The sequence below is a fragment of the Macaca fascicularis genome, chromosome 7 (genome assembly GCF_037993035.2).
Source record: "Macaca fascicularis isolate 582-1 chromosome 7, T2T-MFA8v1.1".
Lineage (NCBI taxonomy): Eukaryota > Metazoa > Chordata > Mammalia > Primates > Cercopithecidae > Macaca > Macaca fascicularis.
The window spans coordinates 346,939-355,354 of NC_088381.1; the positions used below are offsets into that span (position 1 = coordinate 346,939).

Sequence of the window (8,416 nt, forward strand, 5' to 3'; positions counted from 1 at the left end):
TCTAGGAGATGAGAGCATTTTAGTGTGGAAGAAGATGACAACACCTGAAGACCACAAAACACTGTGCAGACCAAAGGGAACGCCCATCGTCAGCTCACGGTTCTGACCCAGGTGACAGCTGATGTGTTACGGAACAGTCAGCCCACAGCAGGTAGGTCAAGTTGAGCTGGTGTCCTGCATGAGGGCTGATCCATTCCATTCGTGTTGCCAATTGTTTCAATAGTGTCTCATGCACCCCACTGGTGAGGAAGGAATTAGCACCCTACGTTTACTGGCACCGTTAAACACATAACATCTATTACTAAACAGATAAGCCAGATATCAGTTATTAATTACATACAGGAGGATGGTGTAAGCTCCCACAGGCCCAAACAGGGATTAACTTGAGCGTAGAGAGTGCTATAGCATTTAAAAAGTGAGGGTATTCCTTTTGTTGTTGTTGTTGTTGTTGTTGTTGTTGTTGTTGACACAGAATCTCGCTCTGTCACCCTTGCTGGAGTGCAGTGGTGTGATCTCGGTGCACTGCAAGCTCCGTCTCCTGGGTAAACTGTATGTACTTAGGAATTAATACCAACTCATTATTAGCAAAAAATAAATATCTTTACATCAAGAGTAGTTTTTCATTTAATAAAAATAGGTGGGATGTGTATAATGGACAAGGGATAATCAAAATTTGCCAAATGAGGCTAGTAAGACAATCCCAAGAATTCACAATCATTATTCACTGGTCCATTAATCACAGGACAATACATACAAATGAAACTTACCTGACCGGGCGCAGTGGCTCATGCCTGTAATCCCAGCACTTTGGGAGGCCGAGGCGGGCAAATCATGAGGTCAGGAGTTCAAGACCAGCCTAGCCAACATGGTGAAACCCTGTCTCTACTAAAAATACAAAGAATTAGCTGGATGTAGTGGCGTTCACCTGTAGTCCCAGCTACTCGGAAGGCTGAGGCAGGAGAATCGCTTAAACCCAGGGGGCGGAGGTTGCAGTGAGCCGAGATCGAACCACTGCACTCTAGCCTGGGCAACAGAGTGAGACTCCATCTCAAAAAGAAATAATAATGAAATAAAAAAATTAAACTTACCTACATATTAGAAAAACATCCAAATTCAACCATGAATCCAGCACACTGTCAAATGAATAGACAAAAATTCTACCAACAGACTTAAGAAAATATCATTATCTATGAAATTCAAGTACTACTGCTTAAAGAACATTTACAGAACTCTCACTTCAAGGTTTCCCTGCAAAATAAGGTGAAATGCATACTCAAGACTCTTTAAGAATGGGTCACTGATAAAAACAATATACTTGTAACTTGTGTAACATTTCATAGATTTTTTTCAAGCACTGCACGATAATTAATTTGCATCAGGCTTTCCAATTAGAAAAGCTTCACTTATAGAACTTCTTTCCCGTGGGAGTTTTCACATGGCTTTTCAAGTAAATTTTAAAACTGAAAATATTCTTGCAGTTTCTAAACTATTAGAGTTTTAATCCTGTGTACGTTCTTGTATTTACAAGGTCCAGCCAGCTACAGAGTGCATTTTCATATGTCCTTGAGTGGGTATGAGAAAAATGAAACACTCAAACATTCTGAACATTCATAGGGTTTTTCTCAGGAATGAGCTGATATCTTCAAATGGAACTAATACAACCGAAGGCCTTACCATAAATTTAAATTCAAAACCTTTTCTCCACTCTGAGCCCTCCCAAATCTTCAGGAAAATCTGAAGGCTTGACCACATTTCCTACATTCTTAAGGTTTCTCTGCAGTGTGAGCTCTTTCATGTTTATGAGGGAATGGGAAACAGTAAATGTTTTACCACATTTCTTACATTCAAGGGGCTTTATTTATTTATTTATTTTTGAGATGGAGTCTCACTCTGTCGCCAGGCTGGAGTGCAGTGGCACAATCTCAGCTCCCTGCAACCTCCGCCTCCTGGATTCAAGTGATTCTCCTGCCTCAGCCTCCTGAGTAGCTGGGATTACAAGCATATGCTACCACACCCAGCTATTTTTGCATTTTTAGTAGAGACGAGGTTTCACCATGTTGGCCAGGATGGTCTCGATCTCCTGACCTCGTGATCCGCATGCACAGGGCTTCCCCCCAAGCCCCTGTGGCCTTTTATGTCCTTGAAAAAGAACTAAGACAACTGAAATGTGCCACCATGTCCAGCTAATTATTTTCTTTGTTTTTGTTTTGAGACGGAGTCTGCTTCTGTCGCCCAAGCTGGAGCGCAGTGGTGCGATCTCGGCTCACTGCAAGCTCTGCCTCCCAGGTTCACGCCATTCTCCTGCCTCAGCCTCCCGAGTAGCTGGCGTGAGCCACCGGGCCCGGCTTTATTTTATTTTTTGTAGAGACAGGGTTTCACCACGATGCCCAGGTTGTTTCACATTGTTTTAATCCAGGCTGGTTATGAACTTCTGGGCTCAAGCAATACACACACCTTGGCCTCCCAAAGTGCTAGGATTATAGGCTGAGTCACTACACCCAACCTCTATATCATGACTTCTTTAATGGCGCATAAGGTAACTGGAACGAGTGTAGGCTTTACCGCATCTCTTACATTCATAGGGTTTTTCTCCAGTATGAATTCTTTCATGGAGGTGAAGGGAACTGAGGCAACTGAAGGCTTGGTCACATTGTTTACATTCATAGGGTTTCTCTCCAGTATGAGTACTTCTATGGTTACAAAGGGAACTCAAATGACTAAAGGCTTTGCCACATTGTTTACATTTATAGGGTCTCTCTCCAGTATGAATGCTTCCATGGTCATGAAGGGAAGTGGAACAGCTGAAGGCTTTATCACATTTGGTACATCTCTCTCTAGTGTGAGTCCTTTCATGCATCTTAAAACAAGAAAATCTGAGTGTTTTCCCACATTCCTTACATTCGTAGGGTTTCTCTCCAGTGTGAGTTCATCCATGTATTAGAAAAGAACCGGAAACAGTGAACGCTTTACCACATTGTTTACATTTATAGAGTTTTTCTCCTGTGTGAGTTCTCTGATGTCTTTCAACTGAATTGAGAAAATGAAAAGCTTTCCCACATATCGTACATTTATAAGCTGGATTTCCACTGTGCATTATCATGTGTCTTCTAACACCTGGAACAGAAACGAAAAGTTTCCCACACTGTTCACATTTATATTGCTTCTCTCCATATGGTTTGTATCCTGAGTGAGCTAGGATGTGCCTATTAAGGAGGGAATGACGTACAAAGACTTTTCCACAAATACTGCATTCACATTGTTTTAATCCAGTAGAAATGTTCTCATTCAGATCAAGATTTGGAATGTGGCTGACAACTTGTCCATACTGACTACCTTCTTTGCTTTCGTACCATAAGATTTCTGTAAAAAAAAATGACAAGCACATTATTATTGGTTGGTTTAATAACTTTCTACTCATTCATAGGTCTTCGACTTACACTGCTACCAATACTAGGGAAAATACATTTTTGTTTTGTTTTGTTTTTGTTTTTATGCCATGACTGAATTATTTGAAAGTAAATGGGCTACTACTGAAAACACAGCTACCACCTGCATGGCTATGACCAAAATAGTAACATTCATATACACAATTTTGTAGTACTATTTTCAAGTAAATTGTTTTCCAAACACTGACTGCTACACTGATGTACGTTACATTTTGGGCAAAATTTTTCTAAAAGGAAATGAATTTCAAGTGACTCTTATTTGCTTTGACTGCTTGTTTTTAAATTCATGACATGCTAAGATTCCTTCAGAGGACTTTATTTCCTCTTCTCGGTGCAAATTATCTTGTATCTTTCCCAAGTTTTTTGAAGTGATCTTCAATATTCTGGTCTTTCCGTTTTTTCCTAAAATGCAGATGCATAAAATTATCATGAATTATTTCAAACTATAGAAACATTACTAGATTTCATGTTCATTGTACACAGTGCCCATGCCTGATTTATTCACCAAATCATTCCCTTGCCCCATTCCAAATCACAAATAGCACTGATGATAGGGAAATACTTCCGTAATTAAGTGAAATGTATTGTCATTCTTACCTACAGAAGCCAGGTTCCTGTAGGTTTCCTGCATCACTTCTCTGTAGAGATTCTTCTGAGAAGAATCTAGCAAAGCCCATTCCTGCTGGCTAAAGTTCACAGCCACATCCTCAAAAGCCACGGAGTCCTAGAATATTCCACACATGTGGATAGAAGGATGAGTGAGACTGAGAGAACTGGGAATGTATACTCAATTCATAAGCTGTTTACATGATTCTAAAATTTCCAAGCATTTATTCTATGACTTGATTGTCACAACTCTTACTCTGTTCACACATACTCCCTCCCACACAGCAGTACTAATGCTAGAATTGAACTATTCAAAAAGGCAACAGCAAACTAGAAACACCCATCTCATTAGAGAATCCAGGGAGTAAGATTACAAAACACCCATCTCATTAGAGAATCCAGGGAGTAAGATTACGATATGCTGCTAGGAGTCACCTTTTAACTTCACTTCGTACATTTCTAGTATCTGTCATACTAAAGTCCTACCTGATGTGCATAAGTGAGTTAATATTATCAGTCCTGAGACTACTTATTCTTAAAAATACCTGCTTGCAAAGTTCAATCTTTGTTTGTATTAGGAACTTACATTTTGAAAGGGATTCCACAAACCCAAGTAATAAGAATGACTCACTGCATCTAAATGGCTTATGCAGTATATTTTCCAAAACTTATTCTGCTGAAAGTCTATTATTTTGTGTCACTGCAGTGGTGCTTAGGGAACCAGACACAAAAACACAGTCTGAACACTAAGTGTTCAATGAATTTCCCTGGTAGACAATATTTTACATGTGCTGTCACTTGTTAACTGTGGAAGTGAACCCATTCCACGTGATTACACCAAGAAAGAATAGGCTTATTAAATTTAATTGAGTAGTAAATAAAACCAATAATTGATATTTAACAATACTAATACAACAATTTTTCAAATTTCTATTGCACAATATCAAGACAGAAAGGAATAAGAGGAAATAGGACACATGCTTTTTAAAATGACATTAATGTCACCACTTCCAGATGCTATTCCTATGAAACCACATAAATTCCCAAATCAGGTGGTTTTAGGCAAGAAAAGCTACTCTTTCATATGCAGTAAAAATGACCAATGTCTAATCATTTTTAGTCATCTAAAAAAAGAGTGATGGCTTGTCTAACATACTTCTAAGATTTTCAAACAAAAATATTCAGGACAGCACAGTGTTAGCAGAGAGATGAGCAAGCAGACCAAAGGAAAAAAAAGTCTTAATGACCCAGCATCTATATGGAAAGTTGAGGAATGATAGAGTAGGCACTATAGAATAGAAAAAGAAATTACATGCACTTTAAAATATGAGGCAAACCAGGCTGGCATCTACTTGGGAAAATGCATTGCATTCTTCTCTATTCCATGAACAATAATCATCTTATTATATATTCAAATACAAAAGATAAAACCAGAATACTTTCAGAAGTCACAGGAAGATTTTTTTTTAACAAAGGATTAGGCAGAATTTTTTTTATGTAAGAAAAAAGTGATAACGGAACAGACAAACTCAAACATATTAAAATTTAGGGAATAAAAAGAAAATAGAGTGGGCCAGGCGTCGTGGCTCACGCCTGTAATCCCAGCACCTTGGGAGGCTGAGGCAGGGGATCACCTGAGGTCAGGAGGTTGAGACCAGCCTGGCCAACATGGCAAAAATCCCGTCTTTTTGTTGTTTGTTTGTTTGTTTATTTGTTTTTGAGACGGAGTCTCGCCTTGTCCCTTGGGCTGGGGTGCAGTGGCAAGATCTTGGCTCACTGCAACCTCCACCTCCCGGGTTCAAGCAATTCTCTTGCCTCAGCCTCCCGAGTAGCTGGGATTACAGGTGCCTGCCACCACGCTCAGCTAATTTTTTCGTATTTTTAGTAGAGACAGGGTTTCACCATGTTGCCCAGGCTGCTCTGGAACTCCTGACCTCGTGATCCGACCACCTTGGCCTCCCAAAGGGCTGGGATTAGAGGCATAAGCCACCGTGCCAGGCCTAAAACCTTGTGTTTACTAAAAATATGAAAATTAGCTGGGTGTGGTGGTGGGTGCCTATAATCCCAGTTCCTCGGGAGGCTGACACAGGAGAATCACTTGAACTCGGGAGGCGGAGGTTGCAGTAAGCAGAGATGGCGCCACTGCACTCTAGCCGGGCTACAGAGCAAGGCAGCATCTCCAAAAAACAAAAAACAACACTCAGACACCCAGATAAGAGGATACACATGTGTCCACTGTCATAAATTCTTCACCAAGCTACAAGACGGGAACTGACATTTTGGTGAATCTTTATAAATCATCAATTTATCTATTACACTTTTATTTCACCAGTAGCATTTACAAAGCTAAGTCCTACAATTCCATTTGAAATTACCCTTAAAAAGAACAGACCTTTAAAACTTACTACACTCACTCTGGGGAAGAAATAAATACGAATTTTTAGCAAATGAAATACATCATATTAACTTACCTCTTTGGAAATAGTATTTTTATCTTTCAAGCTGTACTGACAAAATGTATCTTACAGTCAGTGAAAACCTGAAACTCAAATAAGCGGACAAGCCTTTTCAAGGTAACAAACTCAGGGAGAGGCAGTGCAGACTCCAACGCAGACCTTTCTAAGTGTCACGGCAGGCCATTCCATCCCTCAGGACACCCATCCTGTTCAGTAAAGTACTCAGTGACCACCTAGGAGGCACTGGCACTGCTCTTTGTCCTCCTGTGCACCTTAAGTGCATTTTATAATTCAGGTTCTTGCACATCCTCTCTGGGGTGGGTTTTGCTTGTCCTTTGGGACGGTTTTTCTCTCTTCACAAGTCTGAGACAAGCTAAAGAGCAGAAATCATTTCTGCCTTTTCCTCTCAATATCAGCATCCAATTGGCAAACCATCAATGTGTCTTCGAGGAATAAAAACTCGGGCCGGAGGAATAATTTTAATGACCTAACTTTCATGACATTACATTGTATTGTCCATTAATTTTAATGTCCTAAAATTTTAATGACCCTAAGGGGTCACCATTTTACATGAAGCTATACCAGGAGATTCCTCTAAGGCCAAGAGCATCCAGCTGCTCCCCTGAGAGACTCTACCCCCTACCTCAGGCTGTCCTTGGGGATGAGGTGACCCCGGGACTGATACTCACTAGACCCTCCAATAGACATGGCCACTGTGGGTATCCTGGGTCATCCCCAGACAGTTCTAAAATGCCAGGACTAGGAAAAGACAGGAGAGTGGGTGAGGACACAACACCCTGTCAAGTTTTCACGGGGGGACCTCAACCTAAAGACATTTTGGTAATATGTACACTTAGGAAAGATGAAAAGAAGAGAGGCACAAAGATTTTTTTTACAGTACAGTGTCAGATGATTTATTCTCCGCTTTTCTCTCATGTAAAATGTTTGGAAACAGAAAAATATTTTGGCCAAGGTGCCTCACGCCTGTAATCCCGGCGCTTTAGGAGGCCGAGGAGGGTGATCAATTAAGGTCAGGAGTTCGAAACCAACCTAGCCAACATGGCGAAACCCTGTCTCTACTAAACATACAAAAATTAGCTGGACCTGGTGATGGCGCCTATAAGCCCAGCTACTTGGGAGGCTGAGGCAGGAGAATCGCTTGAACCCGGGAGTCAGAGGTTGCAGTGAGCTGAGACTGCACCATTGCACTCCAGCCTGGCGACAGGGTGAGACTCCGTCTCAAAAAAAAAGAAAAAAAATATATATATATGTGGATATATGTGTATATATATGTGTGTGTGTATATATATGAATGGTTTGCTTCCTCATTCACCTTATCAAAGCCTCTCATTTACGCCCCTCCCTTGGACCACAAACCACAAACCATGACTGCGGTACCCGTTTATGAATCGTGTTTGCTCAAACGCCCCGTTTAACGTTTTAACAAAGCCTCGGGTTAATTTTAGGGGGAGAAAGGTGGGACTGGAAGCTCCATGAACCACAGCTTCTCCCACGCTGGAACCCCGCTCACCGAGTCGGGGCTCTCCCGGATCACCCTCCCGTGGTCACCGCACTACCTGGGTGGGGGACGCGCGGGCTTCCGGAGAGGGCTCCCGCCGGCGGAAGTGGCGCCCGCAGGTACAGACAGGACGCAGGGGTCCCGCTGCCCGCGCCGCCCGGCCCTGCGCAGAAGGTGACTGAGGCCCGGCTGCGCCCGGCGACTCGGTCCGCAGGTTCCGCAGCCCATGGCTGGTTCCAGCAGGTTTCACCCAGCCCTTTTACCCACTTCGGGAAGCCAGGCGCAGTCCACTCACCGTTCCTCGGCTTCCCGGGTGTCCCGGCGTCAGCTAGGGATGTCCCAACACCTGCAGGTCACAGGGTGGCCGAGGCTGCTGCTGAGCCACCTGG

At 42.2% G+C, this 8,416-nt stretch overlaps 1 pseudogene; it reads right to left on the bottom strand.

Moving 5' to 3' along the window:
• Positions 1 to 600: 600 nt before the first annotated feature.
• LOC102145555 (uncharacterized) overlaps positions 601 to 8,416 on the bottom strand; it is a 65,007-nt pseudogene continuing 57,191 nt past the window's right edge.